This window comes from Poecilia formosa, unplaced genomic scaffold (genome assembly GCF_000485575.1).
Source record: "Poecilia formosa unplaced genomic scaffold, Poecilia_formosa-5.1.2 Scaffold264, whole genome shotgun sequence".
Taxonomy (NCBI): domain Eukaryota; kingdom Metazoa; phylum Chordata; class Actinopteri; order Cyprinodontiformes; family Poeciliidae; genus Poecilia; species Poecilia formosa.
The window spans coordinates 793,967-812,052 of NW_006800203.1; the positions used below are offsets into that span (position 1 = coordinate 793,967).

An 18,086-nucleotide genomic window follows, 5' to 3' on the forward strand; every position below is an offset into this window, starting at 1 on the left:
TATATATATATATATATATATATGCATATATATTATGAAAGCTTACATTTTTGCAAAACGCTGTTCTGGTGCTCATGCTCACTATGAATTTGTTTGTCTTGATTGGAGATGATAATCTCACTCTGAACAAAATTATCTGTAGTGCTGCTAGTGACGATGTCACTGACGTTTGGGTCATTTCCTCTTTGACCCTCTCACCTGTGTGAAGTGAAGTGCTGTGAATACTTTCCAAATGTTCTGTTCTTTTGTTTAGATGGATATGGTTCTGACATCAATATCCATCTAAATGATGGAATTCTGTTTATGCAGAACATATCGACATATTTCTTTTGTCATTTGTTCATCTTCAGAGAAATTTGCTTGTGGATTTTAACCCAATAAAGAAGTTTACTGCATTGTTCTTTGGTTTAATCTTCCAGGAAACAAGATTTCCCCTCATCTGCACTGCAAAAACACAAAACCTGAAGAAACACAGAATATGACCAAATAATCTAATTTCTACTGTGAATATCTTACTAAACTAAAAATAAGTTTAGTAAGGGTTAGGGTTAGACACTGTGTTAAAAATAAAACCTCTGACATCTGTAGCTGTTAGTGGGAATTTCACCGAGTGAAGAGCAGGTTGCAATAATTTGCAAATGATGCAAATTATTTAAATCTGAACTGTATGAACAAAACAAACTTCATATTTCATAATGTCCTTATTTTAAAACTGTCATGACAATATCTTGCAGACTGATGTAAGCCTAAGGAGGGTGGCAGGTAATGAAAACTGGAAGGAAAATGGAGAACCATCAACTTCAGGTCACTAAAACATTTGGTGAAATAAAATCCAAGAATATCAACAGCAGAACTCAGGGCTGTTTAATAGAGAAAGTAGAAACATTGTGAAGAGAAGTCAGGAGGTTGAGACTGGATAAAAAAACCACTGAAAAATGAAATCAGCGTTGGGTGGAAATGAATCTGGTGACATTGCAGAAGCTCATTGAAACAAAGCTGTCATAATCAAAGCTAAAGGAGAATCAGTAAGTCCTTATGGCCAGACAATGTGGTCAGTAAAAACCTGTCATTCTAAGAACCAGTGTTATGAATTATTGTTTCTGCTGCTTCATGCCTCTCCCATTGTTGAGCTGATCCTCCTGTACATGTCCTGCTTTCATTGACCAATTTTGGTCAAGCTTTAGGTCAGCCATTTTCTGCAGATAAAAAGCTTTCTCTTGGCAGCCTTTTCTAATAAGCTCTACTTATCCAGTGTTTTCTCTTACTGTCATAATCTTTATGCTAAATGATGTCTGAGGGGTGAAGGATGGAGATCTGTGGATCTCACCTGCATGTCCACACAGTCTGACCAGTGAATCTGCTCCCAGGTACTTTACCACTATAGTGAAGAATCTCTCTGTAAAATGATGAACTTCAAGCAGTTAGGAAATATTGGACTGATTAGCTTCTGGCTCCTGCTTCCCTTCTTAGATTGAATAGATGTGTGACAAAGTGGTTCAGTTTATGTTCACCACTTGTCCCTTATATTTTCTCATTCACTTATTTTTATAGCTGGTTAGAATAATTAATGTAAACATTGCAATGTTGCTTTACTTACTATCCCGGGTTTGTTTGTGTTAGCATTATGTTGCAGGATCTATCTATGTTTAGGTTGGTTATTATTTCTGGATTGTGGGTTGAATTTGTTTCAAGGTGTATTTATTTTTTCTTTGAACTCACCATCATTTGTCCTTGTAGATCTGCAGGAGTGTGGGAGGGGCCGACCCAGTACTTCCTGATTAAGTTGCTGGATGATGTTAGTGATTACCTTATTGGGTTCTACCAATTAGAGGGTTTTTCTTGTGTATTGCTTTGTTTGTTTTTCTTTAAAAATAATCTTTTGAGTTATCTTGGATTATGTAACTTATTTTGCAGATAATTTCATTATGTAGGAGTTTGTAAATTGATTTGTAGTTTTGGTGTTTCTTTATTTAGATTTTGTTTGTTTGACCTGTTCCTTGGTGGCTGTGTCCAATCAAGCACAGGTGTGGTGCAAAGTTTGTATAAAACCAGGGAGTTTTTGAATGCTGGGGGAGAAGTCTGAGAAACGACTGAATAAAAATATCACTGGAAGAAACTGAAGCTGTGGCTGGTCCTGATTTTCTGCTCACCTCTGATCCTTGAGCCAAACCTACTTTACAAGATGCAGCAATAGGGAACTTTTCACACCATTGATTTTTTTTTTTTTTTGCTTAAATCAATAAGCTGTGTTGTAATTCTTGTTGTTGTTGTTTTTTATAGGTTACATTCTTAATTTAGTACCTGAACCCAATTAGACTGGATGTTCTTTCCTGCATCCAGGACTGTACGACCTGGTGAGTAAAAGTGGGTGAAACATTGGAACATATTTGGGTTGTTTATTCAGAAACATGGAGCATCGTGGCGTTGGATTTCCATAGTTATTGTCGTCGCAGCAGGAAGTGAAACAGAGCTGTCTTCCTGCCGGGCCTCATGGGGATTCAGAGAGTTTTTCTCTGCAGACGGTGGGCCGGCTGGGCCTCAGCTGCTGGAGCAGACCCCGCTTCACGTTCACTGACTGGATGTTCACTTGCCTGTGCTGATGTGATTTACTCTGAGCCTCCAGCTGCTCCTCGCATTATTTGTCAACACAGCCAGCCATTACCTATTAATGACTTCTTCATGCTTTATTAAACGCACCGTCACGTCACCTCATCTGGGACTGTGCAGGGAGCAGGAACATGCTGAACACTCCAGTTGTTTACATCTCATTTTTTCCTGGTTTTGCTCACAGAATGTGATGTAGAAACTCTTGGTCAGATCAGACATGAAAAGATGGAGCCGTTCTCCATCAGCAGTGTTTGATGTGAGCCGGACGTCACAGAGGAGACCACTGAGGTGTGGGGTTCACCAGACAGATCAGCTGAAAGCACAGATCACAATCTTCTGATTCCTCTTCAAAGGGTTGACTTAATAAATGTTGGATAAACGCTGATTCATAAAGTCAAAGTGGATATAATTTAAAAGCTTATTTTTTTATATATTTGTAAGTTTTGTGGCTAAGTCAGAAAATCTGGTGCTGGTCTCGTGTTTTAACTTTACAGTCACACAACATTTTAACACCAGTCAGATATAACCTCACATAACGGTTACATCACTGTGCTTAACTCTCCATTGATTAAAATACATTTCTGCTTTTTTATTACTGTTGATGTTCTCTGTTAAAACACAGTCATGTTTTTATGCATAAACTCAGGTTGACAGTCTGATGGTCAATCAGCTCCAGGCATGAGGTATAAAATGTGTTGTTTTAGCAGGACAAACATTCTACATTCTTTCTATCCTGATGAAAGTTTTTGTTTTCCACCCGATACACTCTGTTTCATGTTAATACAATAATTAGTATTCAGAATAAAATCTAATACTGATATTACAGATCCATGCCTGCTGAAACACTATCTTTACAGCTTCTGTGTTCCCCAAACTCCACTGGGCATCTGGCATGAAACAGTCTAATTGTAAGGAAAATACCAAAGTGCAGATCAAAAGCTACCTGAGTAAATACAAAAAGAGCCAATACTATTGGCTCTAAATGAGTAGATGATTGCTCAGGGTGTAACAGGACATAAAAGTCATGGTTTGCTACATTCCTGTACACTTCAATCAAGTCAAATAAATAAAAAATATGTTTTTTCTTTATTTGGGAACTACTAAAATTAGTTTGATTGTATTATGTTCTAAAACCTAAAAAAAAGTAGAAAGTTCAGAACTGACTGAAGGTTTGGGTGTTTTTTTTTTTTTATTCAATAAAGCTTGACCAATGCCTGAATAGATGGACTGAGCAACAATATAACGTATGTGTTTAACATACATCATATAGAGCTTAAAAAAGTATAAAAGTATGTTTTGTGTAACACACCCCCTCTTAAAATCAATGCATCATGCTCAGATCTAAAGAAAATCAAAAATCATTCAGTCTCAAAAAGATTACAAAGTCATTTCTAAAGCTTTGAGATCTCCACTGAATCACAGTGAAAGTCAATATTTAATGGAGATAATGGAGAACATAGAACTGTGGGGAACATTCAGGAGACATGATTTAAGTGTTTATTTCTGCTAATATGCCTCACAGTGGAAAGGTTTTCTAACTGAGATCCTTAATGAGGTTTCAAGGACAGAAGTTTACCAACAGCTTCAGGATCTTCTCATGTGGTGCCGTTACATTTATCTGTCTCTCCTACAATTAACAGTCTAACTGTATGCAGCCATGCCTCAGGCTCTGGGTTAGGAGACACTTAAACTCTAGATGTCCACTCCATGGTTGTGCTCTGTTTGACAGTGATCAGAGCAGCTGCACATGTTGCTAAGCAGCAGGTGGGAAGGAGAGGAAGAGGCAGGATCTCCACAATGATGTAGATATAACAGTTATGGGCTAGGCAGCTAACTGCAATATTGAATTTTTTTTTTTTTTTTTTTTTGGAACAGGGAAAAACATAAGGGGAGAAAAAAACAAACAAACAAAACAATTACAAATGCACAGTGAGAGACAATTCAAAATAAATGCAAAGATCATAGAGTTCTTTTCCTTTAGCTCGCCATCCTTTGGTTCAGAAGAGGATCTGATCCATCATATAAAAAAAACCCGACCTTAAAGTAGGGAGTGGGGCGCACCCAACAGCGATCAGCTGTGACAGCCCAGGTACAACGGCAACTGTTCAAGAGTGCAAATCAATAGTTTCAGAGATTTGGGTTGAATTTCCAGGGTGAAATCAGCAGGACGCCAACAGCCAGCCACAATCACAGTGAACAGGTGATGTTGTTTAACCTGGCTGGAGGCGGGGCTTTAAATAAGTTGAGGAGTTTGGGGAAAACAGGAAGTGGGCCCGCAAAAATAAAAGTCTTAATTGACTAACTGCGGGTTACATAGACAAAAAAGAAAGAAAGAAAAAAAAAACATAGCAAAGCAAAATTTTATATGCAGTTATTCGGTACTGAAGCAACACTAAGAGGTTCTGAAAAAGGATAAAAGCAACAAACACTTGAGAAATGACCCAGCCTGCTTTCTCTGTCTTGCTTCAGAAATGAATTATCCTGAACAGCAGTGTTTAAGTCTACTAATCTAAAATAATATGTGAAACAGTTCTGCAGTTATTTTTTTTTCCCCCAATCACTTTGGTGCATTTGTCACTATTACGATTTACACAACAGCTAGTCCATTTCTCAAAACAATTTGAATGTCATGAAGTGGTGAGTTTGAGGTGGTGAGAATGAACGCAGGAACCCAGATGAAGATGAATGATTTAATGACGAGGAGCTCAGACAGTCCAGTACAGGCGGCAAGGCAGAGAACTAAGTAAAAGCTTAATACCGGTAGCAACTGAAACTAAGACTGACACACGAGAGCCAATGCCTTCATAGGACTTTACAGTTCTAAGATAATCAATTACTGACAGACAACGACAACATATCACATACAACAAGGACCCAACAAGAGACAAAGACAACAGGTGGACTTAAATACACAGGGAGGGGAATCAGGGAATAAGACACACCTGGGAAGCAATCAACAGGGAAGACAGGACAGGAACAGGACTAAACACAGAAAACCTCAAAAATAACTACACAGAAAACACAGAACACAACATAGAATAGTTGGTAACCTAGTTGGTATCCTGCATACCTTACAGCATGTGGCTGATTGAAGAAACCCACTGGTTGTATTCAATGTTTTGCCAATTTTTCTTCAACTTCCTCTGTTATTTTTATAGTTTTATTGCTCCTCTTCTTTTCTTACAAGTAGGACTAAGATTCTTCTTATTTAGAGTGTTAATGTTTCTTATATTTTCAGGTAAGTGTTTAATAAATTGGATCTTTAACAAGGACAGTATGTCTCATAGATTGAAGGAAATGTTCTAGGGCTTTTTATAGGGAACTGATTCCCCTCAGAGATCAGCCATGTTTCTAAAAGCTTCCTCAGACACACTGAGGCTGAGATTAGGAAGAACATCCTGACTCCATTTATTTGTCTTCTTGTCAAGGGGAAACGGGTAAACTCCAAATTACTGGCTTCTTTGTTTTGATGAGCCTAACTGGGTCTAAATATCAGGGAAGAGGTGCCGCTGCCGGAACCTGACAGAATGCTGTCATACAGGAAGCAGTTTAGTGTTACATCCAGTCTCCCGCTGGAGCTGGGCAATTACGTGGGCAGGCAAACCCCCTTATCTCTAATGAACACTTGCAGTCCCTTTAAAAAGCTTCCAAAGGTCCTGGCAAAGAACATGGCTGCTTGGAGACGGCCCAGGGTTGCTGTTGTCTCTAACAGTCAACCAGGTCCTTTTTTCAGGTGTTCACAAACACTGACGGCTTTCTAGGCTTTTCTCCTTAAGCAGACGCTTGAAGAAAAAAATAAACTTTTTCTTTCTTGAAGCATAATTTTAAGACACAAAACTAACAGTCAACTCAATATGAGAAACTGTGTGAAAACCGGCCAATCAGAGTGCTGTTCAGATGGGCTAAGCTCTGCTTTTTGTTGAAGCAGAAACACCATTTTACCTTTAGGTAAATAAATATGGTATAAATGGACCCAACAGCTGATACTCCTCTGCATTAAATTATGAAAACATAAAAGGAACAGACTAGACATAAATCCCAAAGTTTATGGAGCCGATGTGATGGACTGTAAAGGACAAATGATGTTTGAACAACCAACGCTCAAGGCCTTAATTCAGCAGTTATCACTTCAGTATATGAAATATAATGATGTTGTACTCAGTAGAAGGATGGGTTCAGATATAGATTCACCATGGTGGTCACCAAGTTTGACTGAAAACACATTATTTTTTTTCTTTCATCTCTTAAAAAAGTTTCCTTTTTTAAGAGAAACACCAAAGTTAATTGTTTTTGACAGCAACACTGATTCTGAGGACTTGATACGTTCTGTTTCCAGGTTATTTATATTAACAGATTATTAAAGTCATTGATTACGATGGCTATAATCATCACTCATAATCTTTGTGTTTGACGTTTGGAGCCAGATTCCTTCCCTGCTCCAGCTGCCAACCACCAGAGATGATTAAAAGAATCCTGCTTTTTGTAAGTGGAAGAAGAAACACATAATTAACACACATCCCTCTGAATCAGACCGCAGGCTTTGTCAGTCGCTAAGTAGATTAGAGCGGTATTGATTACTGAGTTCATTTGCTATCACGTTCTAATTATTTTTGTCCTTGCATGGAACTCCACTCATTTTCCTGAAGCTCAAACTTTGAGTTTAACCTGCAAACAAAACTTCTGCGAACGAACCGTAAGTAAAGCAACAGGAAAAACATCCGTCTGCAACTCCAAATGACATCCGCCAAGGTCATTAGCATGAATGAGTGTGGAAGCCTGACACAGCACACCGAGAGGCCGAACCAGAGGATGATTATGGAAAATCTGTGAGCTTGCCTATCTGTGGCACACAGACACTATTGTTGATTGCTGCTCTTCCACAGCAGCAGTCAGTCAGCAGAGTGTGGAGACAGCAAAAAGATGGAGAGTGGGTGGTGTTTATTCACTACGAAGGAGGCGCAGTCCATCCAAAACCCGGGCAGCGGGGCGGCCTGATTGACAGCCCGCCCGGTACCAATGATCTCTCAGGGAAGGAGCTGAAAAAGCTCGGTGCTATCACATTTCACCGGCCTCCATGCGGAGGAACACACACGTCAGCGCATGACGACGGGCTGTCAGGGCAAATGTGACTGGGCTGGAGGAGAAAGCAAAGGACTCCATTTTTCAGTGATGCTACAGGGAGCTTTGCAGTTTCACACATCACTGACAGGTCAGACTCAGTTTCAATTCAATGAACTGCAAATACAGAGTTCACGTTCATACAATCAGCCGCTCAGCGTGGAACGCAAAGGGAGCAGGGTGAGAGGTCAGATGCTGGTCAGCGGTGTTTTCTACAGTATTATACTGTCTAAATATGTCAGACCTGATTCATTGTGTGGAGAAATGGGAACAAAATGTATCTCTGCAGCACAAACCAAACACTGTTGGTTTTCTGTTGATGCAACACCGAGTGAGAGATCCCATTTACTGTTTCAATAAGAAAAGTCAGTGTTGATCAAAACATAGTAATAATAGCAGTAATATTCCACTTGTGAGCATAAGTCAGTTGGAACTTCCCCTTGACCTTTAGACAAGAATCCTGAGCCTTAAAAAGTTCAGCAAACAGAAGTTTATAAAATGTTTTATCTTGATTTTGATAAAACAAAATCAAGAAGTTAGCAGTGAGCTTGTGCTCTGTCCTCAGTTGGACGTGCCTTGAAAACCTCCAGTGGGAGTTTATCTGGGAATGGTTCTGATGTTCAAACCATCAGCCGGCTCCTCTCCATGCAGAGGAGCAGTGACTCTTCTTGGGTTTTACTCAGAGTGACGGCGGTCCTCCTCACACTGTCTCTGAGTGAGACAGTGTCATTTCACTCTTAACCCCAATTAGTTGATTCACCATTTCAGTTTTTACACATTGATGAAACTAAACTGGTTTAGTTCACTTATAGGTACAATTTAACAAACACATTTATCTGTCTTTACTAAAACTGATTAACTCACACATATTTCTTAGCTGTAAAAAAATATTATTTTTAAACTAAACTTACATAGTTTAGTTAGCAAATAACTAATATGTTATTATTTAAACATATCTATAATAGCATTCTCTCATTACCTAATTGATTTTATTGACACATGGCAGGACGAAGCTGGAATCAAACCTACAACCTGCTGATCGCAAGATGACTACTCTACCTACACAGCCACAGTCGCCACATACTACTGTAGACCAATACCTATCGGATGAAGAGATTCAAGAAATCAGAAAAAGAAAAACAATTTGTTGAGTTTGTGGCAAAATCTATGAGTAGAAGATAAAACTCTTTTTGCAGTGGAAATTTGAACTTTTAATTTTTCTTTCAGGTAATATGAGAAACTCTCCCATCATCGTTCTCCTGAACTCAATATTGTGTTTCGTCCCATCTTGTGAGTTTTATGTATCCCTACACTCCTAGTGCTCCTAGAGTAAAGAGGATATCACAGTATCTTTGAATCTCTCCAATAAACTACAGTCATTGTGAGATCTGCACTGGAAGCACAATATGGACCAGTAAACCCAGCAACATCTTTTGTAAAATACCAAATCAGAGCAAATCAAGATCCAACTTCAATCTTTGAGTTTTTATAGTGCCTACCATCTAACTGTCTCTGGTTCCGACTCCTCTACAGCTCTGCTTGTGGTCAGACGTCTTCTTCTGTTGGCCAACATGTAAAGGTCTTCATATAAGCGGGTCGCTGAGCCTTCTGAGCTGTTCTCTGACAGGACTGGTGGCGCCACAGGCAGATGAATCTGGACTTTGGTTGAAGCCTGCCATTTTTACAGCTGACCTTGACTAGAGGTCCTTCTAGTAATTTATAGCAAATAATGTTCAAAGGAGTCCCATTTCCAAGATTCACTGTCACTTTGTGTTCAACCATCACTCTGCCTCCAAAGCCAATGTGCGACATGAACGTCCCATAAAAAATATTAGCAGCCGTGCTGGCTTCCTATCCAATTATGAGAAGAGTGAATTAATGCTTCTGAAAGCAGTGAGTTTTTAACTGTTGCTGCAACTCCAGACTTTGCAGTCTTATTGCTCTACATGTGTTTGTACAAATGACTGCAAGCTGCGTCAAAAGAGTTTTAATTTGTCAATTGTTGGTACTTTATGGAAACACATGAATCCATTTGAGCTTTAAATGAATGTTGATGTTCTCTGTTAAAATGCAGACATGTTTTTATGCACAAACTCAGGATGACAACAGCCATGCAGGCTTCCAATAAGCTCCAGGCACGAGGTAGAAAATGTGTTGTTTTGTTAGCAGGGCAAACATCTGCTTTCTGTGTTATTGATGAAAGTTTTAGCAGCAGAGTGTTGTGTGTAGAGAGTGTTCCCCCCTAAAGCACTCTGTCTAATCTTTATACAATAATGAGTACTATGAAGAAACCCAAAGTGTTCCTCAAAGCCACTGGGCAGCTGGGCAGAAGGCTTGGTATAGGACTGTTTAAGGAAATGTTACAAAATTGGTCAGTAGTTACAATAGTTTCAAAATTGTTCTGTACTATTCCATTTGCTAGCTGCTGCACTTCTTGAGTGTTTTTTTTAATCAGCAGTGAAATAATTATCTATGACAAAAACCTAGCATATCCACAAACTTTTATCTCTCTACAGCTGTGAGGTTTTAGAGATGAGTGATAAAGAAGAATTGAATGCATAGTACACTCATTTAGCAGCTGTCCTGAAAAGTAGCTTGATGTGAATTTGTGCGGGGCTAACTGCTGAATGGGATAAAAATTCCCTTTTTATGGAGTTTATGTGAATTCTTTTTATTCATTTTTGCATATGAAACATTTGTAAACATATTCCACAACCACAAAGTCTGAATTTTGAGTCTACAAAGTGATTTTAACAGAATTTAGATAATTTATTTGTTCAGAAAATTGTTAATTCCTTCTGTACCAAAATTCCAATCTGATTTCAGCAGTTGGTATTTTTTTAGAGGACAACACACACAGGTTTGGTCTTTGAGAATGGAAAACAAATACATCTGGCAGTAATTTACACAGATTTGTAAATCTGTGTAAATTGTCGATGTCAAGCAAAACTGACATCGACATTGGCTGATGTTAGTTATTGTTGTAGCATATTGGTCAAATAAGCCAATATGAATAAAATATTTATTTTGGTCTTGTTGCTGTTTCTGGTTGGTCTGTGTTTGGTCATGTAACAGAGATAGTGAAGCGGTGCAGGACAGAAGCAGAGACACAATGTCAATAGTGGGTTTTTATTGTGTAGAAAGAGTAAAGAAATAATGTCTGTAAATATCAGTTAGTGGATATCACAGCAATATTATTACTATTGTATTTTGTAGCCCAAGTTTTCACATTGGTGCATCTCTATAGATTTAAAATATTAACTATAGTAACAAGTAAATGATGCATCACGTTCAGCTACTTTAAGTATATTTGTGGTTTAGTTCTAAAACAGGCATAAAGGTATTTCTTAAGACATAAAGTTAAATTAAACACAAAATTTTAATGAGCTGCTAAAAACATTACAAAAAGACATGAGAAGTGTTGAGTTCTATTTAAGTTTGTTCATTTTTTTAAATTAAAATCTTCCTAATGTCATAAGATTCAAATGTTTGAGGCATCGTGCTGAAAATCAAGCCTTTTAAAACAAACAAGTCTTTTTGATAGGAAAGTTTGCTACAGCAAAGCAAGGCTTCATTTTTTATGTGTAGCAAGCAAATGTAAATGTGATCCTGTCGATTGTATCTTTTTTTAAAAATAATATTTGAATTTCTCCATGTCTGCATGGACCAGCTTTGTGTCCCACCTTGATGGATCATGGTATTAACCAGTACTTAGTGCTGTCTCACTGAGGACTCAGCTGTGGTTGGTATTACACTTCAGGCTTTGATGAAACCAGCAAGTTTCACCTGCTAATAATTGCAGCTGTCACACGAGGACATTTGTTTCCTGAGGCTGCATCAGCACTTCCTCTGTAACGCTGTGCCTAAATTGGACTCATGTGGTGACGCTGCACTTTTGTTATTTTTACATGGCAACCTTTCTCCTCACTTTCTCTTTCTTTCTGAGCCTGATGCCAGCTCATGTTATGCAGATCATATTAGCAGTGTTGGTTAGGATACCGTGGCCTGAAAAAAACTAGGTTACAGAGCAGCAACAACCTCACAGCTGTAGAGAGATAAAAGGTTGTGGACAAGCTAGGTTTTTGTCATGGATAATTATTTCACTGCTAATTAAACAAAAAACACCCAAGGACTGCAGCAGCTAGCAAATGGAATTGTTTTTATAAAGTGTTGTTTAAGAAAAATACACTTCATGAATCAATTGCTGGAGAAGCAGAATTAATTTCTTGTTTGTGCGTTTGCTAAAGTTCACAGTCATGTTGGTTCATAAACCAAATACAGAACTCATATTGAAGTCAAGGTCTGTGAGGTCATTGGATCTGTCCAGTGAGATGATTTTATCTATCAATAGTCAACCAGTAGGTTACATGGTAAACTTGGCAATCACAGTTAATATTCCAGTAGGCAATGCAATAGCTACATATGCCTTAGTCACAGCCTTCTGAAAGGTTAGATGCAGCAAGGAAGTTTGAAAGATTTTAAGGCTGCATTCACACCAGCCCTGATCAGTCCGTTCCAGTCGAGTTCTGGTTAGTTTACCTAAAAGTCCGGTTCGTTTGGAGAGGTGAGTCTCTTTAATCAAACTCTGATCCATCTAAAAATGAAGATCTTAGTTTATGTTGAAGTGAACTGTGATGGTGTGTGAATGCATATGAACACCAATCAGAGCGTAATCTCAACAGATTACATGTGACCACATGTAATCAAGTTGCCTATTCTGAATACTGAGATCCTTTTTTGTCATAATCCAAGATGCCAACCACACAATAAACCAAGTTGAACCACTCCTTTTAATAAAGTGCTACTGCCACAGGGGAGGTGATCTCACTAAGGCTCCTCATAGCAACAGCAGGCCTGTTATTTGTTTTGTTTGTTTTTTCCACTGTAACTGTGATTGTGGGTTTGTCACATTCTGTTGGGCATGAGGATCAGTTTGTCCTCCCACTGACTGCTCAGACTTGTTGGCGAGCCTCTTTTCTCCTTTGTCTCTTGTTTCCTGCGCTTTTGTTAGCTGTGGTTATGAAAGGCATGGCTTTGAGTGGAAGTATATGGTTTTATTCCAATAGTTTTTTACACAGTAAAATTTTACTCACTTTGTTAAAACAATTAAGGAGGAAGTCATCTTTGTACTGAAGCTCCCGATGACCTTCTAGTGTCATGGTTTTAGGGAGTCTCATAACCCACATGCAGAACCAGTCGTGAACGAGAACGTAGACATGACAACGATGGTTTATTCACTATATTTACCAGGTGAATGTACAACACTGGAGGAAGGAATGCCTGGAAGAGAGGCTGGATCAGTTTGATCACAATTGGAATAATAGATTTCTCTACATTTTGATGAAGCGAGTGACACATTGGAGGAGAAGTTGGAACCTGCTCTGTTTGGTTTGAACCTTAGTTGCTGTGTGTGAGTCAGAGTGGAGCGTTCACCAAGGAGAGATCCAGGTCAGGTCAGACACAAAAGGCTGAAGTAACAATGAAGAAAAACTTCTAACAGGAGGACTCACACACAGCCATAAACACACACACAATGGGAAGGCAACATCTTGTATTGTCTAACATAGTAAAACAGACTGGATTTGTCTAATCTAATCAGACAGAATGGTTACTTATTCAGTCAAACAATCAATCGACTAAGTCAAGTTTATTTGTACACATGTAAACGTTGCAGGTCTCTGGCCGTTGAGGACTCTGCTTTAGAGACTCTACATCCAAACTGACTGAGCCTGAGTTGTTTTGCAGTGAAGTATAAGTAGAAACCTCTCAGCCTCTTTAAGTTCCAGGCCATTAGGTACAACCTCACAAACCTGGCAGCTGTGACTGCAGTAAAAACTCTTTCTACAAACTATCAGCTCAGAGGCGCTGAATACGAATCCACGTCAATCCTTTGTATGTTTTTCTCATGTGAAAACTAGATATTATCAGAATTATAAACCATTGGAATCAGGGACTATTACCCAGCAGTAAAAGTTTAATAAACCAAATAGAGCATATGTGTGTGAATGTGTGTGTGTGAATGGAAATGACTGATTTCATTTAAAGCCTATTTGAGAAAACCAATAGTTAAGTCTGATATATGACCAAATTTGGCTAAATTCTGAATATGCCTGTCTTTACTGATGGAATAAAAGATACAATTATAAATCAGACAAATTCTAGATATTTTTCTTTCCTTCTAGCTGCTGCATTCATCACAGACCACAGACACCTGACAGTGTTTGGTTGTTTATTTGGATTTTGACATAAATTGACACAGAATCAGAATTATGAGATTAAAGTCAGAATCCTTTTTTTCAGTTACCCTAATCCTGTTTCCTACATTTGGATAGATACAAAAATATATTTCATTTATTGAACCTAAATTTAAATTCTTCTGAAACTCAAAATCCCAGATGCACCACAGTAACAGGTTTGTGAATTTCCTCAGAGGCCTGGACACTGGGAGCTGTGCTGAGGTCAGTAGGTCTTCATATTGTTCCACTGAAGTAACGTAGCAACCAGCATGACAAATTGTCTTGTTTTTCCTAATGGGATTAATTCTGGTTCATTTTAAAACAAAGTTCCTGAAAGAAGTAGACAGTTTCTGTCAAATATATTGCAGTGGCAGATCATCCATAAGGGGGCGCTGTAGAGCCTGCAGTCAGGAGTTATTAGTTGATTTTCTAATGCTCAGTTTTGAGAGGATTCAGTCTGTTATTTGCTCAGAGTTACATTTAGTTTGGCTAAATGTAACTCTGTTTTTAGTCTGCTTCAGTGTTTTTAGATTTTTAGATTTTATTTATTGTCATTGGGCAAAGACCCAAAAGTGAATTTGGCAATGAAATGTTGTTGCTACTGGAATACCCAGAAAGAAACACTAAAAAATTGTAAGTGTGACTGTGAATGCATATAGGTATTAAAAAGTTTTACTGATGGAGGTAAGAAATAAACATATATTAATTTGTTTATTTCACAAGTTAGTGAACATATACTTTACTTTTACCTGATTTAGCCGTTCATGTTATTTTTGTGGAGTTGAAGTTCTTTTCCCACCATTAATATGAATCCTTAGAGAAATAATTTGATCCTTTAGAAATGAGTTTTACTTATTTTCAGATTGATTTTGTGTATTTTGTGATTTTTGTTTGTTTGTTTGTTTGTTTGTTTCTTAGCTGGATGCTGATTATTTTAGGCTATATGAAATAGATCTATTTTCAATCAAATCTAATAGATCTTTTTTTATTATCTTGTATTGATCAATAATATAGAATATTGTATTTCTACATATATGCAGAGATATTTTATTTTAGAAGTACGCCATGTCATCACAGCTGGAAGCAGAGCAGCAGAAATTATGGGAGAACCCCGAGGGCGCAATGTTGGTCCCACATGTCATTCAGTCTCCATAGTAACCAACTAGTGCACCAGTTGGTGGATGATAGCGGTCCATACCTCCTCCAGTAACACTGAGGATTTTAACTCAGAAATGCACCACAGCATCAGGATGTGGGGTCAAAAACAGAAACACAGCAGTCTTCTCATAAGGACATCCACACAACCTTTAAAACTCTCAACAAAAAAACTCGACTTCTGTATAGCAGGACAGGCTACTTTAAACATAAATGTCGCCATTGTTAAGAAAAACCTTTAAAAAAATTCAACGATTGACTGGAAATAATCATATTAGACCTCTTTGTATGTCAATAGATTTTTGTAGTTTTGAATATTTCTTGTTCTTTGTAACTGATCTTTGGAATACATGAATTTAGCTTATTGTGCTCCTGCTTTTTGCCTACGGACCAATTCTCCAAACTTTCTTCATTGGTATTATTGTTGAAGAGTTGTGTATTCTTTCTATGGTAGAACGGTGTGTGTGCATGCATGTGTGTGTGTGTGTCTGTGTGTGTGCTGTAGGTTTTAGTCTGGATGGTTAATTAAATGGGAACGTTATCTGCTGAACTTTATAGTTTACTATAGAAACATTTTAAATGCCATTGGCAAGTGGAAAAGGCCTGATCCATCCTAATTACTGAAAGGGTAAATACTTAGTCATGAAACATAAGCCAAGATAAAACTTTACTGTAAGTTTAAAGAAGTTTGTTACATCTTATCTGCTTCACTGAACATGCACCAGTTCATAGTTTCAGCATGATCATGTGACCAGAACAAAATGAAGATTCATCACTGAATTACACTTTGACTGCTTTCATTCTTTTGTACATATTTTATGGAATCTTAAGGAATCTGCATTTTTTGAAGGAATCTAACCTATCACTCAGCTCCTCCAAACTAGCAGCAGCAAAGTGGCATTATGTGCCAGGAAAATACAAAATACCAACAATTTAAATTATCAAGCGCTAAAGCCTGGATGAACCAGGATCTTTACTTAAAGCATTTTTCTTTTAAATATATTCTATAGGGAACTCATTTTATCTACACTTCTAGAACCCTACTAGAGTTGATTACATGTGGAGCATTTAATTATGCATGCCTATTTGGCCTTGTGCACATTATTACATTTACACACCAGAACTTTTTCCAGTGTTTGTATCTCTCCTCTGCACACTGATGGAGTTTTTGTGACAAGTGCTGAGATTTTAATAAATTCCAAATTAGATTTTTTTAATTCCTCAGTTGTGATGTATCCATGTTGACTCTACACCTGGAGTCTTTAGCAATAATGACATAGAGAGTTGCTTTTATATTTTTAATTTCCTATTTTTATCTCACGTTGTCCAGACTGTGTTAAATTTGAAGTGTAAGGTCAGGAAGGTATAAGACAGAAAACTGGAGCTGTAACTGTTTTGGAAGAATTCTTTGTCCCACAGTTTGACGTCACTGATTTCGAGGTTTTCAACTCCTGCGGTTAGACATTACAGCCTTTCTGACAATGTGTAGCTGTCTATAGTTTTTCTAACATGTATTTGAGGCCTTGGAGACCAATTCTACACCTTGAGTTCACACCCTACCTACAGTGTGTGACATTTGTAACCATAGCTAATGACTATATAGCACTTCTAAATGTAGCGCAGGTGATTTCTCCCAACCCTGATCCCTGATAGCTTGATCCATGAGACTCGCGTTGTTTCACACGTTCCTGCTGAGCCATTTTAACTTTAGAACATTAAACTCCCACTCAGATGATGGGAAGTTATTGATGAACTGAGATGTGGGACAATTCCATCCAGATGAGATGGGTTTCATTTTCATCAGTGTGTGTGGTTGTTTTCTGGTTTTTATGTAAAATCCGTTTTGCATATTGGAACAAAAATGAGCCACAACTTACCCTGAGAATCAGTCAGGGAAAACGTACACTGTCCTCTCTGCTGTTACTAAAGCATCGCTCCTGTTAGCAATTGCCTTTGACTGTGCTTTCCTCTTTATCACACAGATACTGGATCCACAGGTGTGCTTAAAGAAGCATCCAGGTTCAAACCATCCCTCTGGCAGACATGAGGAACAAAGGGTATGTTCTAACCTCTCCTATCTCCATGCCTATCTATGACTGATAAACTTGACCAAAAAAAACTTAAACAGTGACAAAGCAACGTTTGGCCACATTTAACAGGTCAAAGCAAGTCAATTGCTGTTTTGTTCACATATCGGTATTGTTCTGATAAGTTAAACTGGGTCGATATTACACATTATTTATTTCTTGATGCCGTTTGTTTCTGGAGGCTGATCATGTGGTGTTTGTTTGGTCATGTGACAATGATGGCGATGCAATGCGGGATTGTGGGAAATTTAGCTGAGGCAGAAAAGCTTTTTTTTTTCAAGGTGTTGAAATTGTAGTGAAGTACATATGATATAAACAATATTGGTAAATATCAGTTATAGGTCATAACAGCAATATTAAACCTGGATAATGATATCTGCTTTAATTTTCACATTGGTAGAATTTGGATTTGCAACATTATTCTCCACCAATAATGTTGCATTTAAGGTCGTATGTTTGAGCCTGGCTGAACAGAGACATCCCCTTCACATGAGCAAGGTTTCCCCCACTAAGCCTGGAGGGCCACCAGACTTTACTTGCCCTCCTGCCAGGCTAAGCATTATTTATTTGAAATAGGGCTGGTGAATTGCCCTAGCACCTCCTACCAGTAGCAGGTTTTCTGGGGGAAATGCTGCCTGTAGATCATTTGAAACTTTCCACCTCAGCCTGCCTCATATACAGCAGTTCACAAGAAACCTAAACTCCGGTCAGGTCCTTTAGATACTGGCTCTGGTTGCTCCTTCAGTCTCTAACGAGGAAGACGTCCATCCTAGTTGCCTCCACACGAGTCCATAGAGTGTTAGCAGAGAAATGGAAGCAAAAGAACCATATGATAACAGGCAACAGTTTTCACAGTCGTTGAATTGTGGCCTTAAAGCTGACT

General features: G+C 38.2%; 1 protein-coding gene across 1 annotated transcript in view; it reads left to right on the top strand.

The window, feature by feature from the left end:
- The window catches only part of LOC103150869 (heparan sulfate glucosamine 3-O-sulfotransferase 5), a 65,262-nt gene that overhangs the window by 21,868 nt on the left and 25,308 nt on the right, over nt 1-18,086 (top strand). The window contains exon 2 of the mRNA XM_007570638.2: nt 17,099-17,173. The gene's annotated coding sequence lies outside the window, so the exon portion shown is untranslated. The remainder of the gene's footprint in view (nt 1-17,098; nt 17,174-18,086) is intronic.